The following is a 17,614-nucleotide window of genomic DNA, read 5'->3' as shown; positions in this document are numbered from 1 at the left end:
TTTTTGTAAGGTATTGTGCCACAAGCACACATTGGAGCCCAATGTGCTGTAGTACAATACATCCCAAACCATTTGATGATATGCACAATGAATTATTTAAAGCTGTCTTTTTTTCAAATATAACACCATAAAGACAAGCAGATGTGCAGGGGATCTAGCTGCTCCCTGCTAAAACTGACTTTATTTTACTTTTATTTACCGCCGTATTCAGATCATAAATATTCTGTCCCTGTGCTTTTCATGACTCTCATATGTTTTATTGACAGCATTTGGAACAATATCAAGCTTGCAGTGATTGGCAGGTGATAGTTCTGCCACTCAAAACCATGCCAGTTTACAATGTAACCTGCTTTGATGTAAAAATGCAGCACGTCACCACGTTGCAGTCAAAAGCACCAGACAGCCTGAGATTGATCCTTCATCAGATTTCAGGCATTTGTCTTATGAGTCATAGCTTTCCCTAAGCCTATACTTTAATTATGCTGAGCTTCTCGCAGGTCTTATTTCGTCTCATGAGTCCCAATTGTAAATATCCCCAGTCTTCATGAAGATGCAGCTCATTGAGAAGATGCCGCCAGGTCTGGTGTGCATAGCCGACAATTTCCACCTGCATCTGATGGTGAATGGACCTGGATAGGCAGCCATTGGCTCAAGTTTATTACGAAATAAAAAAGCACTGGCAACACTAATAGGTCACTTCTTTTGGTTTTGCTAATGCAGGCATAATGACTTTGACCAATGCCTGTTGACAATGCTGTTTAGCATTTGTAAAAATAAAACATACATTATTATTGACTTTGCTGAACAGCATCAGAAAAAAATACAGCGATGTAATATTAAAAATAAGCTTAGTGGAAGGGGCAAAAAAGAGCAACATGGAGAGCATGGTGGGGGAAGCAGCACATGGGGAAAGAGCAAGAGAACATAGCATTCCTATGGAGTGTTAAATGCAAAAAAAATCACTGAAGGTACACATTTGAGTGAAGCAAGTCATCCAATTAAAAGGCTGGCAAATAAGCTATTATACAGAAGATTGACAAATAGGAGATGCGGAAGGACAGTCACTGAGTAAACACAAGCAAATGAAATTGACACGAAGGCTATCCAATGAAAAGTACCTGTCTGACCCAAAGCCCACTGTAAGTATTGGATTTGTCCACAATAGATCTTTTGATAACAGAAAGCTAGGACTGTCGGTCACCAAGACCCGATGAGAGATTGTGGACCCTAATGCATCTGACTTCTGGAGCCAATTTATTGCCTAGGTCGATTGCTACTCAAATCCTTTTAAGGACATTGAGCTCAGAGGAGAAGGCAGTTGTGTGCTTGTGCTTCTTTCACTGAAAGGTAATGTCAAGATTCTTCCATTGCTATCTTCAAGTGACCTTGCAATGGCCATCACTATGGAAGTGAAGCAGCGTAATTTTGGTTCCACCATGCATTTTTAATTAAGCCACATATATGTGTACACATGCCATTATGTACTTGTGTGATGTAAACATTATTAATGTAATGTAGTGCACTTGAAAAGTTACAGAAAGTGCATCTGCTGTGTAATCTCGAGATTTGTGTGAGTGTATAATAACGTTTTCTTTACAGTAACAAGTTGAAGTTCTTCCTTATATCTACATCTGTGCAGTTTGAATAACATTATATTTCTTATATGTTCACATATTTCTTTAAAGTAATATGCTCCATTTATTTTATAACTGAAATTGTATCAATTTGAATAGTTCTCTACATTGTAACTGTATATGTATCTGTACTTATGCATTTAAAAAATGTGTACTGAAATGCTTGTCGTTCTAAAGTTGAGCAGTTGCCTTAAGCTTTTGCAATGTTTAACTTTTAACATGCATGCTTGCTTCCCATCCAATGTTTTTCTGTCGTCTGCAGGTGCAGTTGCACTAGCTTATGGTTAAAGGCACATTTTGTGAACGAGATAGGGAGGCTCGAAAGGAGTATCTTTTGGCAAGGATAAGACTTAATGAAGGAAGGGAGGACTATTGTCCGGGCGTAATAAGGATACAGGAGGAATCCAAGGGTGTTCAAATGCATGAACCAAAGGAAAGAAATCTTGAGTGTAGTTGTATAGCAGCTACTGAATTCCTAGTTTGTTTTCTGGTATTGAGGATACATTTTATACACTGTTTTGGCTTGGATTTGAATTTGTAATAAATCCATACTTAATCTCATCATTCGACTCTGAGCTTTACTATGTGACCAAATAGATTACAAGGTAACTGGTAAATTGTAGTTGATCCTAACTGCTTTTATTCTTCGGGCACCTAGATCCTTACATTGCAGGCAGCCAGGAACAATCATTCTCAGAAGCCTATAAACTCATTGGGTCCTGTAAAATATTCTCCTGCTTCCTATTTCCTGGTATCACTGCATTGGCTCCAGTTGCCCGCATAATGCATTTTAGATGGCTCTAAATAATGTTCTGCAGATGTATGGGGTGTTTAAGAAGAATAACCAGTATTCCTATTCAGCTGCATGTTTTCTTTGTTCTTCCATCCAGGACAGATTTTAAAAGGCTCCCTTTCAGCAAAGGTGATAAGATGATAGTTTATTTGCTGCATAGTACAAAAGATGCTTTTAGATACCAATAAGTTCCTTAAACAGACATCTAGAGACTGTAGATGAACATGGCACATATTATATGAAAGGCAGCCTTAAAGGTAGAAAGGGAAGCTTACAGTGGCAGGCAGCACGGATCTATGGTGGTGGGACAGGCAAACGTATGGGGTAAGGCGGCCTAAAAAAGATAATAAAGAATAATACACTTACCTCTTGCTGTGTCTTTCCCACGTCGTCCCTCCTCCACGTCGTGCTCAAGTCGCAGAACAGGAAGCACATCCAGGCTCCACTCAGCCAATCACAATGTTGCAATGCAGTGCTGAGATTGGTCTGTGCGCCGCAGTTCGGTGCTCAGACGGGGACTGGGGGCCTGGGCATGTTATCCAACCAGGCTGTAATGCAGCCTGGGTTGAGTACATGCTAAGTCTGCATGATTATTTGGCCTACCCTCTTGGGCCGACCAAAGCATCATGCGTAATTCAGTGTGCCTACCACTTCTCCCTCTGCTGTGCTCTGTCATCAAGTTATTATCATTTTATTTTTTATTTCTTCCAAGCTGTGGGGCGATGCTCCTCTGCCTTAGCGGAGGGGCTGCCCCTGGAGGCTTAACTTCATGTTAGCGCTCTCTCGATTGTGAAACCTTGTATTAGGCTACCTCAAAATATTAAATAAAAATACTATTGTGCCTAGCCATTGAAGGTGCAAGAGGTTTCTTTTGGGGTAGCAGAGATCAAATCATCTTTTGAATTTTGAGCTCCTTAAACAACATTTTCCTACACACAGAATAAAAAGTATATTGTCTCCTGTGTAATAATGGCAAATGTTTGTTTGGGATTGCAATTTCAATACAAGCATAATTCATTATCACTGGGCCATGGCAATAGATATGCTTTATCGGTTGCACACACAGAATATCAAGTTCTGAATATCGAAGTGCCAGAATATAGAGTTGTTAATATCGAAGTGACATAATATTGACTGCAAGAATATCGTTGATAAGAATACTGACTTGAAGGTAAGAAATATTGTTTTCTGTCATATCGAAGTTAGTAATATAATTTGTAAAAATATAGTTGTTAATAATATCGATATTTATTTTAGTGTTCTGTCTTTTTGTCTGTATGTTGAAAGTATTTGATCTATTTTTTGTATAAGTATAGCTGTTTTTTTAATGTATGTGTGAAACTTTTAGAAGTGATGAATTTATGTTAATGACATTTTGCGTATTTTAGTTCTGTAGCGGGTTGTGGCTTTATAGGAGAAAAGGGTGGGAAGTAATTTAATTGTAATAAAGTAATGCATATTTTTTATTTATTAGTACTTATACATAATTTTGTATTAATTATTTATTAATTGTTCACCAAAATTAATTAATTAATTAATTGATATTTATGTTAATTGTGTTTTTTTATAGGAGCAGGTTGTGGGTTTATAGGGGAATAGGTTGGAAAGTAATTTAATGTTAATAAAGTAATTGTGTCAATTATGTAGGAGATGCTTATGCATTTACAGGGGAATGCGGTGTGAAGTCATTTATTACAAAATCATTAATGACTATTTTTTTATTATAATATATTTATATTAAATGTAGTTATTTGTTTGTAAAATGTTTTTTAAAACTTTTATAAATTACTGTTTGTTGTTAATTTTAAGTACTTCTTAACATTAAAATATTATTCAAGCTTTTGTAATTTTTTTAAAGTGTTATATGATTTTTATTTTTTGCGATTAACAGTTTTTGTATTGTAGTTGGAATTTTGTTTCTTTTTTATTTTATTTTGTTTATTTGGAAATATTAATTTTAATCCTCTGCTATCCAACACTTTCCCTACTGTCGCACTCTCTGGAGTGGGAATAGTATTTTGTACCCCTACGCTATCCAATACTTTCCCTACTGTTGCACTCTCTAGAGTGGGAATAGTTATTTTTACCACTCCCCTATACAATACTTTCTTTACTGTTTCACTCACTGGAGTGGTAATAGTAATTTTTCCCCTTTTCTGCTATCCAACACTTTCTCTACTGTTGTGCTCACTGGAGTGGGAATAGTAATTTTTATCCCTACGCTATCCAATACTTTCCCTAAGGTTGCACTCACTGGAGTGGGAATAGTAATGTTTACCCCTACGCTATCCAACACTTACCCTACCGTTGCTCTCTTTGGAGTGGGAATAGTAATTTTTACCCATCGCTATCCAACACTTTCCCTTTTGTTGCACTTAGTGGAGTGGGAATAGTAATGTTTTACGCTTCACTATCCAACATTTTCCCTACTGTTGCACTCACTGGAGTGGGAACAGTAATTTTTACACCTACGCTATCAAACACTTTCCCTACTGTTGCACTCTCTGGAGTGGGAATAATAATTTTTACCCCTACGCTATCCAATCCTTTCCCTACTGTTGCACTCACTGGAGTAGGAATAGTAATTTTTACCCATACGCTATCCAACACTTTCCCTACTGTTACACTCCTTGGAGTGGGAATTGTAATTTTTACCCTTTGCCATCCAACACTTTCCCTACTGTTGCACACAATGGAGTGCAAAATGTAAGTTTAAAAATGACTAAATATTTTAGTATTTATTTTTATAATATAATGTTTTTATTATGATAGTTTAAGTTCTGGGTGTATATATATATATATATATATATATATATATATATATATATATATATATATATATATATATATATACACACATATATATATATATATACACACACATATATATATATATATATATATATATATACACACATATATATATATATATATATATATATATATATATATATATTATAGTTAATATTTATATATTTATTATATTATAAAGTAAATGAAAGTTATTAGTTTATTAATTTTAAAGTAAATATATATTTATATATTAAAATGTATATATGTCCGTTGACATGTTTTTTTAATTAAATATATTTATTATACTTTTTTAAATGTATATTATATCTAAGTAATTTATTTTTAGGCAATTTTTATAATATAGTTGTTTTAACATTGTATTGTAATATAAAAGAAACTATATTTTGGACTTCGATATTTTTTACATCTATATTTATTTTCCAATATTTTTGTTATTTACATTTTAAAGATAGCATGTCGATATTTTGACTATTGATATTTTAACATCAATATTTTTGTCTTCAATATTTTTGACTTTGATATTTTTATCAGTGATTCACTTTTTTAAAAGCTTTCTGTGTAGGTGCAACGTTAACAGCTGTTTTAGTATTTACTGTGAATACATCTTTCTGCTTTGTTTTATTTCTTACATTTTTCAGCTAGAAGTCTTTTTTCAGACTTGCAATGGTAACATAAACACCTAAATCCCAAACTGTTATTCATATTTCACAGGTTTGGCATTTCATTTTTCTGAGCCTCACTGGAGCCAATACAGTCTGTGTCTGAGTGTAAGCTTTTAAGTGTAAGAGCTTTTAATTCTGAAGACTATGGGGCACAATAGGATGGTGGGCGGACTTTGTCTGCATGCCATCCCATCATACAGAGGGACCGCCCGTCCTAAGGGCAGGGGTCCCGTGATTGCTATTAGGATGCGCCTGCCACAGTGGCGGGCGCATCAAGCATTCCTGACATTGTGGTGGTCGGTGCACACAGCACCGCCTCCCACAATGCCAGGAAGGCATGTTGTGCACTTCCATGCACAACATGGCAGGCACTGCGCGGTGCCTGCCATGTTGTGCATGGAACTGTTGAGGGGTACCACAGGTACCCCCATGTGCACCCCCCACACTCCCTGGAGTCCCTGGGAGCCCGCAACGGGCCCCCCAAGCAGACTCCACATGCCTTTCAGTGGCGGCAATGTCGCCACGGAAAAGCATTGCCAAAAGCACATTGTAATATGGCTGGCGGTGTCAAACAGATACCACCACCATATTGCAGCCTTTTCTGCCCGGTGGCAAGTCGATCAGTGCAGAAATGCGGCGGACGGTCTTTCCGTCCGCCGTGGACCCCCCAGCCATAATAATATGGCCGGGGGTCTTTTGTACAGGATTGGCAGGTGGATTGTCCCCGCCAGGCCGGCAGTGACTACCGCCGGCCTGGCGGGGGCAACCTGCCCGCCATCCTAATGGGGCCCGATGGGCCAGATTCACGTAGGTAAACTTACATTTGTGTGTAATTTTATGATTGTTGCTATTCATAAAGGTATATTACGAATAGAATCTTTATGACTGCGGATTCTCCACACATAAAAAGATAGGACTGTCTTATCTTTTTATGTGCTGTGACTCGTAGCTGTAAAGATACTACTCGTAAAATTTCTGTGTGAATAGCAAACTTACTCAAAATTATAATTTACCTTTGGGTCTCTGGCCCACAGTATCACTGGCATCTGAGGCATAGGTCTCTGGAATTTTAAAAGCGTATCCATTGAGGACAGTAAACTAAACTTGCAAGGCAGGTGATAAGTATGTCAGCATGGAGGTGCTGAAGTCAAAGATTCAGCCGGCCAAAAACCTGCTGGCCAATCACCAGGCATTGCCCTTGTCTCACTATGGAAACACAGTACTAACATGTATCCATAAATCTTGTCCTGAACCACTCAAAGCAGTGCTACTCTAGGCAGCTTGCCTTACATTGGGTTAAAAATATGTAACCACATCTCTCCTTTTATTTCCTCATTAGGCTGTCTTGGATTGGGGAGTAACTGCAAGACGAGGTACACTGCATACAAAGCACTCCAATTTGCCATCCGAGGGACCAAGCACAGAAGCTAAACCTCTTGGGTGTCATTAGGGGCCCCAGCAGTATATTCCCGCTCCATCTTAAAGATCAACCTTTCTTAAGGAGTACATTTTTAAACAAGCTTTCTCAAGAAATGCCTATCGGATTTGGATATGCATCTATTCCCATTTATAGAAGCTGAATTATTATATATACTTTTAAAGACATGTTTGCTGGGGACCCACTGTGTTTTTGTCACATTGATCAGCTTTCTTCTTAAACCAAGTTTCTGATGCAAACTGCGGTACCTTAGCTATGCTGAATAATGAGCACCATATACTATGTTCCATATACCCCCTTTAACATTACTTTTTTTAACAACTGCTTTCTTTGAGCACTTTGGTAACCTTACATTAGGGTATAGTTTGTGATGTACAACATCCAAGAAAAACTCCTAGTGGCCTTCTCAGTCTTGTGAGAGAATGACCCCAGAACATCCTCATGTGACAAGACAATAAGAGCTAGGCCTCAGGTCCAGGATGGGCCAGAACATTAGGAGACTTCCTAGGTTTCCAAGAAGGCAGTGTGTAAGTAATGAAACAGTGGAGTGGTGTGGCGCAAAGCTTTATTTAATTTTTTTTAATAATCTTTCAAGCAAAACATATCACATTCAGCAATTGTTAAAAATAAAAAATAAATTGAAATGGTCTTTTGAACATCAAATCTCATTCAAAATGATGAAAGATGACATCCGTAGTGCACCACCCTTGCAAAGGTTTGACCCTAAATTGAAAGGCGTCTTAACCAAGTGGTAAAGGCGTTTGTGCTGTATTAAATCAAAGAGATGCTTTGGGTAAACAACATGCCTTTGCATTTATTTCTTGTTTACTAACCCCCCCGGAGGAAAAGTAGTCTGTTATTGAACGGGAAGCCTCAGTGCACATGTGGAGCCTAAAACATTACAGACAATGTATTTGGGGTACAAATATGATCCTACACAGTGACCACACATCATTGACAAATGTGCTCATGACCAAATGTCTATTTACTCGTATGTCCATCAAATTGGTAGATCATAACTTTGTGGTGCATTACGTGCCAGGTATAAAAATAGAGTGGCAGATTTTCTTAGCCATTTGCCTTTACCCCTGAAGGATGCACACAAAGATGGCAGATGTGACAGTGGTGTAACACAGGCCCCCGCAGCCGCCATAGTGCTGGGGGCCCCAGAGCTGCAGGGGGCCCCCTCAGCACAGTACTCTGGCATGACAGCTTCGGATTAAATCCGGGCAGGGCCCCTCCATGTACCTTGCAGGTGGCCCCCCTCAAGTTTTGTTACGCCACTGAGATGCGACTGATGAAATAGAAATTATCTTTGGTAAAGAATGAAAGGATGCTGAAGATAAAGATTTGGCATAATTGTAGTGTGCAAACCAATTATGGAACGTTGTCCAGAGAATAAATTGTTAAATAAAAAGTTGCAGGTTTACTGACATAAGACAAGACTTAGAAATTGAAAATGACAACGTGCTGAGAAATGGCAAGATAGTTCCCCCATAGTGCCTCTGGACTAAGGGACTGATTTACCATTTCCTGTTCACCACATTACAGGTGCCAGGGGATATAATGGACTCGTAATACAGTTCACCAAACTCCAAATCAGGCCCTATATTACTGGTAGGCTACCATGAAGGGCACCTTGGAATCCATAAAGCAAAAGCAGAATAAAAAAACCTGTACTAGTGGCCTGATTCAGATATACCCATTGAGAGGAAAGTAAGGGAGTGTGTTAGTTGTGATAATTCTGACAAAGCATAAATCACTTTTAGACGGCTATTATGTCCCGTCAAAAGTGTCATTATGCCATAGGAGAGAACAGTAATAGATATCACGGTTCAGTTCTTGAAAGTGATGAACAAAAATAACATATTGCCATCACTGATCACTTCTCAAAGTAGCTAGAAATTGGCAGCTAGTGCCAATTTAATTGACATAGCAAAATTTCTAGATAAAGTACTTTTCAAAGATGGTTTACCTAAAGTCGGGTCAGTAACAATGGTCCACAAATCCTGTCTAACACATGCGACTCATCCTTGAAAAGAAATGGTGGCAAACTACATCTATATATCACCGTGCTGGAAAAGGCTCTGTGTAGTGCTTCAATATAGCTATTATAGGGACCATACAATTAGCCAATAACAGCACACTGGTTTGAAGGAATGCATTACTATGCATGTTGCGAGTGTACAGGATAACTCCATGTTTTTCTACCATCAGTAGCCCTTTTGAGCTAAAGAAAGGGACAACACCATTCTTGAAAGACAACTAGGGCTTGATTCCTTTTTTTATGTTTGAAAAGCTTTATTTAACAATCAATACAAATGTAACATACCAGCAATACAGAGATAGGATGTAAAAGTAAAAATATTACAAAAGAATTGGCTAGTACATTGAAGAGAAGAATAAAAGCATTTTTTTGAATTTTGTATAAGATAGGGAATGGGAGGAATGGAAGGAGGAGGAAGGAGAAGGGGGAATTCTAACACGCTGATATAAACAGAAATGATATATTACATTGCATATTATATATAGATAAGAATGAGTTATTGATTAATTAGATCCATAAATCAAGTCAGCATGGGTAAGAAATTGAGAACAGAGATAGTATCATTCAAGGGGGTTTAAAATTTTCAGAGGTTAGAGGTGAATTATTTTTTTAAACAATCTGGTTTACTGGATATAGAGGCAGGGGTAAGATAAAGTCTGTGATAAAGAAAGAACATAGAATGGGTAAGCAAGGCAGAAAAAGAGATTTTTAAAGATATGGACCAAAGTTTATCTCAGAAGATGATTGACCATTCGCATCCCAGATCCGATTCCCAAGAGAGTTCCAATTTAGATTTATTTTGGTCTGGATTGGGGGCTAAGAAGTATTTGTATATAAGGGAGGCTTTGGGTAGAAAGAGGAGTATTTTAAGAATAGGATTTTGGACACCAGTTGGGGTTGAAGAGGGAAGGGAATAGTAAATGTCAAGAATAATCGCCATAAGAATAGTAAACTTCTGTAAAAAGGAATGGGGACAATGGAATAAAGCCTGCAATTGGGGGAAGGAACATGGTGAAAGTCCATTGAAAAGATGCTTAACTCAAATAATACCTTTTCATTTCCACGCTTTCCAAAATGGGTCTGTTATTAAGGAGAATAAGAGAGTTATGCCAAATAGAGGAATCTAAGAAGGATTCACGAGAGATAGGATTGGTTTAGACCAAGGGTTTCAGAAGGAAACAGGATTTTTCTAAAAAAGGGAAGGGAGGTATGAGAAGCTTTGGTAGAAAAAGTTATAATTTCCTCGAAAGAAAAGATATGATCCATTTCGAGGCATGACGAAGGGAAAAAGATTTGTGGTAGAGACGAGAATCCGGGAAGTTCACCCCACCATTAGACTTTGGCTTGCGAAGAGAAGACAAAGCGATTCTGGCTTTTTTATTTTTCCTGAGAAATTTAGAGTGGCTTGAATCAATTTGTTTAAAATAAAGGGCGGGAATATGAATGGTGAGCATGGAAAGTGTATAAATTAAAATTGGAGCAATCATCATTTTAATTGAATCTAACCGACCCTACCAAGAAAGAAAAAGGGGGTTCCAGGAAGAGAGTAATTTCTCAATTCGGGATAAAACTGCAGACATATTCAATTTATTGGAAGAGGCAATGGAATTGGAAAACTATATGCCTACATATTTAATTTTTGAACTATTCCAGGCAAACCCAGTGGAAGGAAAGGAATGGGGTAGACAAGATTTTGTGAGAGGGAGAATTTCGGTCTTATCTGAATTAATTTTGTAGCTAGAAACCTGCGAAAAAGAATCAAATTCAAGTAATAAAGGGGGAATAGAGGTTTCAGGAGCAGAAATAAAAGAATATCATCTGCATAAGCAGATATTTTCAGTTGATGGTCACCGTAAGAAAAATCGGAGATGGAATAGTTATTACGAATAGAAGGCAAAAAGGGATCAAGAGCTAGAACGAAAAGAAGAGGCGATGAAGGGACACCTTGACGAACACCTAGTTGAAGAGGAAAATAAGATGAGCCTCGACCATTGACTAATACCGAAGCTTTGGGAGCAGATTATAGAAAGGAGATAAGTGAGATCAATTTAGGACCAAAACCGAGCCATTGCAAAGAGGAAAATAGAAAGGACCAATCAACTACATCAAAAGCTTTCTCTGCATTGACAGAGAAAGCCGCCAGGGTAGGGAACTTTATTTAAGACATTGAGGAAAAGAAGGGACTTGTCAAAGGTAAGTCACCCCTTGACAAAACCGCATTGCTACTTACCTATAAGAGGAGGCATGAGTGGATCTAAACATAAAGCAAGCAATTTAGCAAATAATTTATAATCAACATTAACCACGGAGATCGGGAGATAATCCTTAGAACATTTAGGGTCTCAACCCTCTTTAGGAATGAGGCAGATTGTGGCCTCCTAAAAGGTGCCTTCTTTTTATCAGTTAAGTAAAATGAATGGAAAAGTGTTAAGTGTTTCGGGAGTAATAACTCAGAAAAATGTAAATAACATTCAACAGAAAATCCATCTTGGCCAGAAATGTTCCCTTTAGTGAGAGTATTTAAAGCTGTAGAAAGCTCATTAAGGTATAGACCAGATTCAAGATCAAAAAGATTAAGATGGGGGTTAGAAGGAGCAGGGATTTTATCAAGGTAGGCCTTAATGAGAGAATAGGAGGGAGGGGATTCTGGAGTATAAAGATTTGGATTAAAAAGTTTACATTCATTAAGTATTTCTTGATCTTTATGCAAAAGGGAATTATTAGAGGAGTAAATAGAGTCTATGAGGGTGCGATCTTTGCGTGTTTTAAGGTAATTTGCTAAAGGTTTCCCTGTTTTATTACGGCCACCATAGTAACGGGCACTACTACGAAGGAGTACAGCGGATGCATGGTAAGTGTTGGTTTTGTTAAAAGCAAAGATTTTCCTGTTTTATTACGGCCACCATAGTAACGGGCACTACTACGAAGGAGTACAGAGGACGCATGGTTAGTGGTGGTTTTGTTAAAAGCGAATTTAGCTCAACTCTGATGAGATGGAGTCTTTCGAAAAAGTATAAAATTCAAGTTCTAGGAGCTTAATATGCACTAAAGTAGCTTTTCTTTGTTGAAGAAAACGTTTCTTTTTTTTTAGACGAAGTCTATGATAAAACCTCTTGCAGTAGCCTTAAATGAGTCCCAAATGATATGGGGGAGTAATTGGGATCACAATTAAGTTCAAAGAATTAATTAGCAAAGGAACGAAAGGAGGAAGAGAAAAGAGGGTCTGAGAGAAGAGAGTTATTAAAACGCGATCGAGAGGGTCTGGTATGGGGAGGGAGTAAATCAAGATCTGTTATAATTGGGGCATGGTCTGAAATAACAATAGGTTCAATAGAGGAAGGTAGTACATTTTGAGACAAGGATTGAGAAAGAAAGATATAGTCTAGGTGAGAAAGAGAAGCATGAGGAGCAGAGAAAAAGGAGGAATCAAGTGTGTCAGGGTGAGTAAGTCTTCAAGAGTCAATGAGATGTGTCTGAGAGATAGTATCAAGAATGTGTTTGTGGGCCTTATGAGGACAAAGCGGACCTTAGATTGACAGTCAAGAAATGGATCTACAACTTTATTACAGTCACCCCCTGGTATGAAGAGATCATCTTGAAATTGGATACATGTTTGCATAATCAGAGGCCAAAAAGAACAGTCAGAATGTGTAGGACCATAAACATTGACAACAGTTAAAGGAACAGTATTAATTAACAATTTAGCTAGTAGCCATCTACCTTCTGTGTCAATTTCTTGTGATAATACTTTACAATTCAATTTCTTATGACATAAAATTATGACATCATTTTTTTATTAGCAGATGGAGAGAATAAAACCGTACCCACCCAGCTTCTGTTTGATTTTAGTGCCTCAATTTCTGTAAGATGGGTCTCTTGTAAAAGACTACTACTATACACAATTCCAAATGGAAAAAGGGTCCACGGGAAATATTTACTGATCCCCTCCAGATTCAGTCCACAATTCAATACTAGTACAAACACAAAATGAATCTGGTGGTATAGTGTAGAAGGAAGAAATGAAAAATCTGTCTATAAAGTCACATCGAAAGTGTCATACCTAATTGTTACTCATACACATAGAGTCATTGCGTCACAGTAGAAAGACTGTAGGATTTCCATCAACTGCCCTTCGTGGCCAGTGTCATCATCTAGAATTGCTGCATGTCTGCCAACGCACCTCACAACCAAGTAAGGTGCCACCATGGACAAGATGACCTACTAGTAAGGCAGCAGTAACCAAGTTAGTCCAAACCATCTGGAAAATAACTACTACCATGAATTTAAAGTAGTTAATGGAAAAGTAAAAGTGCAGTGCAAAAAAGTGAGGTTAAAAAGGATATGGATACAAAATAAAAACTTTTTTTCACTTATTGTTTCCAAACCTAGTAAAAAAAAGGTGCAGGAACGGCTTTTACTAAATATGCTGCTGTTCTAAATGGTCTACTAGTTTCAGCCGCAAAGGGCCTCTTGCCCCAGCTTTCTTCAGGACCTTGTCATTGTTTAAGCTACTGCCAATTTGTGAATAAAATTAAAATAAGTAAACTTGATTAAACAAGTACCTCCATACAGGCAGGGTGATCTTCACATCTGTGGAGATAAATGACACATAACAAATACAGTGAACAATAAAGAACTCAGAAAATGCATTTCTCGAGTTCATCGATACATATTCAGGACAGATCCACTCATCTGTCCTTTATGAGGTACTGGCCTCACCTCACCCGGTAACCACTCAGGTATATAGGAGGACCCCCCTGTAAAAAAATTAACTTTTCTTAGTCAGAGGACCCGTTATTATTACAGGGATCATGTGTGTCATTGTACCAAACTAGGTGCAATACATATTAAAAATCTTCTTCTAGAAAGCCACTGAAAAATTCGAACTCTACTGAGAACCCCAACGTTTGCAAAGGCCGCACCAAACTACTACAAAAGGTCATCTTTCATCAACCCACGCTGACAACACATGCGGATGAAAATTAGTTCAAGCAGCATTGAGGGATTCAAAAATAGACTATAACAAAAAGAACCAGATCAGGGTTATAAGAGGCATGGTGGGAAAGAATTCTTTGTCTTTTAATAGGATTAGTAAAGCCTTTTACATTCCAGGATATAACTCTGAATGTAAAAACATTAAAGATTTAAACAAACAAAATATGCAGTGATAGGAAAATGAAAAAAGATACAAATGGAAAAGGGGAAAAAGGAGGTAAGAAAGGAAGAGGGAAAGAGAGGAGGATTACTTAGAATGTAAGGAGATACCGTACATATCCAAAGAGGCAGACTGAAAAAACTTATCTGAGGGGGACAAGGACAAAATAAGACTGGGGCAGTGGCAACGCACAGAAGATGAAACACCTGAACCAGGAAGTCCGGGCCACACAAGAACAAATAGAAGTATGTGGACGGACCAAATAAATGTAAAAATGAAAGGGGCAAACGAAACCTGTGAAATATAAAAAAGGGGATGAAGAGAGTTTAGAAAAGGAAAAAATAAGACAATTTAGAAGATACACACTATGTAAAATGTAATTTGTTTTTAAAAGATTGTTTATGTGCAGGAAGGGGGACCTTCCTGTACATAAACAATGAAAGACATTTTGCTTTCCCCATGTGTCCTGCACAAGGCAGCACCCATGGAATATGCAAAAAAGAGAACTGTAGCTTTTCTCCTCTTCTTGCCAACTTAAGACCAGTTTTTCCCTGGTCTCAGTTTTGGTGATGCTTCCTATTTACGTTGCCCTTGTAAATAGGGGGCATCACCAAAATCAATGGGTGATGCTGTGCAATGTCCACCGCAACACCCATTACCCTCCCCTTTCACGCTACGCATAGTGTGAAAGGGGGGCTTATTTACAAGGCAGTGTTTAGCCAAGGAAAGTTCCTTAACGCTGCCTTGTAAATAAGGCAAAGCCCCTATCACCATGGAAACGTCACAAAAAGTGACGTTCTCATGGCTTTAGGGGCTTGTACGTATGCCCCTCGGTATCTTGCTTTGTAATTTGGAATGCCATGCAGGTCTGTTAAAAGGTGGAGCAATGGGTGAATGCAACTTATGTACTGCTTCCTTTAACATGGTTGAAAAATAGTGTAATAAACTACTTTTTATCCTCCTATATTGGAAGAGCCATCTTTACATATTTTGAATTTACAATCATAAATCACACTGCAGTCGTGTTGAAACTAGTAGTTTTACTTATTTTTACTTTGTTGGATGCTTTGATAAGGCACATAGCTGGCCAAAAGAGGCAGCTATTTATCTTATATAAAGATGTTTTCCTGTCATTGCAGATTTGCATATTGCATGCCAAAACATATCTGTCCCTGAGATGGATTACATGTTTAAAAGTTTCTATACATTCAGTGGTATATGTGGATGTGGGTTGATATGAGTGTATTGTGAACACTCTGGAGTAGTGCTACATTCCTGTTGGCAAATGCAAAGGGAAGAAGAAGCTATAGGGTTTGAACTGAATTGCATCAGTCAAATCTTAAACATTAAGAGAGATTGCTCCATATTCTGTCAACATAAATAGGGAAGATTTGTGTTCTTGTCTGATTCTATTGCGGTTGGTGACTTCTTAGTGTGGCTTTAGACGTCCTGGTCTTTGGAGTGTTTTGATGGCAGGAGATAGTTTTTTTTTCTGGCTTTGTTGCAAATATTATCCTTGTACGCTATTCAACATGATGTAAATGTGATAGTGTAAATATTTAGACTAGAGAAGATAAAATATCTATACTTTATCACACTCTATTCATCTTATCCATAAACTCTAGGATGCTCTCTTCCACAATAAAGATTTCTAATGTAATGTAATGTAATACGTATTTATTGAGCCCAACTGTCACCCCAAAGGGTATCCTGGTGCTGTGACCAAAACATTACCGACAGATGTTACGCACTACACTACTCTTGGGAAGAGATAGCTTTTTAAACCCTTTTTAAAAGCCGCCAAATCCTGGCAGCTCCGCAGGGGCAGGGATAAGGAGTTCCAAAGTTTTGCAGCTGCAAAACTGAACGATCGACCGCCCATCCTCACCCTTTTAATCCTGGGAACAACTACCAGGAAGGCTGAGGAAAACCTCAGCGGTCTTGCGGCTGAGTACCAGTGAAGAGATCTTGTAACATCACTGGCCCTAGCCCATGTAAGGTCCTGAAAACAAGGCAAGAGGCCTTGAAATGAATCTGTTGATGAACAGGCAGCCAATGAAGGTCCGAAAGCGCCAAAGACGATGACGCTGAGCGTGGACGAGAGAGGGCCAGCTTGGCCGCCATGTTCTGAATCCTCTGCAGCTTAAAAACCAAGATGTTAGGTGCTCCTATAAGCAGTGCGTTGCAGTAGTCTAACCTACTGAGGATGGTACTACGCACCACTTCTGTCCTGGCCGCAGTTGGAAGTAACAGCAGAATCTTCCGTAAAGTGCGAAGCAGGAGCATACAGGTCGCCGTGGTTTTATTAACAAAAGCGTCAAGCTGCAGGCTAGGCCCAAACATGATGCCAAGATTACGGGCCGAGTCAGCAGCAGTCACTGTGCCCAAGATTGAAGAAGGCCAGAATCCATCAGGTAGAGGGCGAGGCAACCGGTCCAGGGAGCAGTGGAGCACCTCGGTCTTCGCTTCATTGAATTGGAGTGAGTTGTGGCGTAACCAATCTGCCGTTGCAGTCATGCAGCGGTGAAAGGTTTCGCTCGAAACCGCATCACCTCCTTCAAATGAAAAAATAAGTTGAGTGTCATCGGCATAGTTAATAACAGATATGCCGAATGACCTAATCAAACTTATTAGTGGACGAAGATATAGATTGCAAAGGATCGCGCTAATTGCCGATCCCTGAGGCACGCCCTGCTTTACATTCTTCACTGCTGACCGAAAAGGTGGAAGTGCCACAGCCTGCTGCCTGTTGCAAAGATAGGAAGTCAACCAGTCCAAGGCCAGACCAGTCACCCCGGCCTTCTGAAGCCTGCCCAGTAACACCGCGTGGTCAACCGTGTCGAACGCGGCCGACGTGTCGAGCAGCACCAAAAATGCCGCTCTGCCCATGTCGACACGCGAGCATAGGTCATCCAACACGGCCACCAGGGCAGACTCCGTACCGTGGGCCGGCCTGAAGCCAAACTGGGCCGCATCCAGGCAGGCATTGGTTTCCAGAAAGTTAGACAGGACCCTTGTAACCAATGCCTTGTCCCTCTCCCCACCCCAAAGCTGTCCGAGAGCAAGACGTT

Source organism: Lissotriton vulgaris, chromosome 4_1 (assembly GCF_964263255.1).
Source record: "Lissotriton vulgaris chromosome 4_1, aLisVul1.2, whole genome shotgun sequence".
Lineage (NCBI taxonomy): Eukaryota > Metazoa > Chordata > Amphibia > Caudata > Salamandridae > Lissotriton > Lissotriton vulgaris.
The sequence above is the reverse complement of the archived record's forward strand: the minus strand, read 5'-3'. Positions refer to the sequence as shown.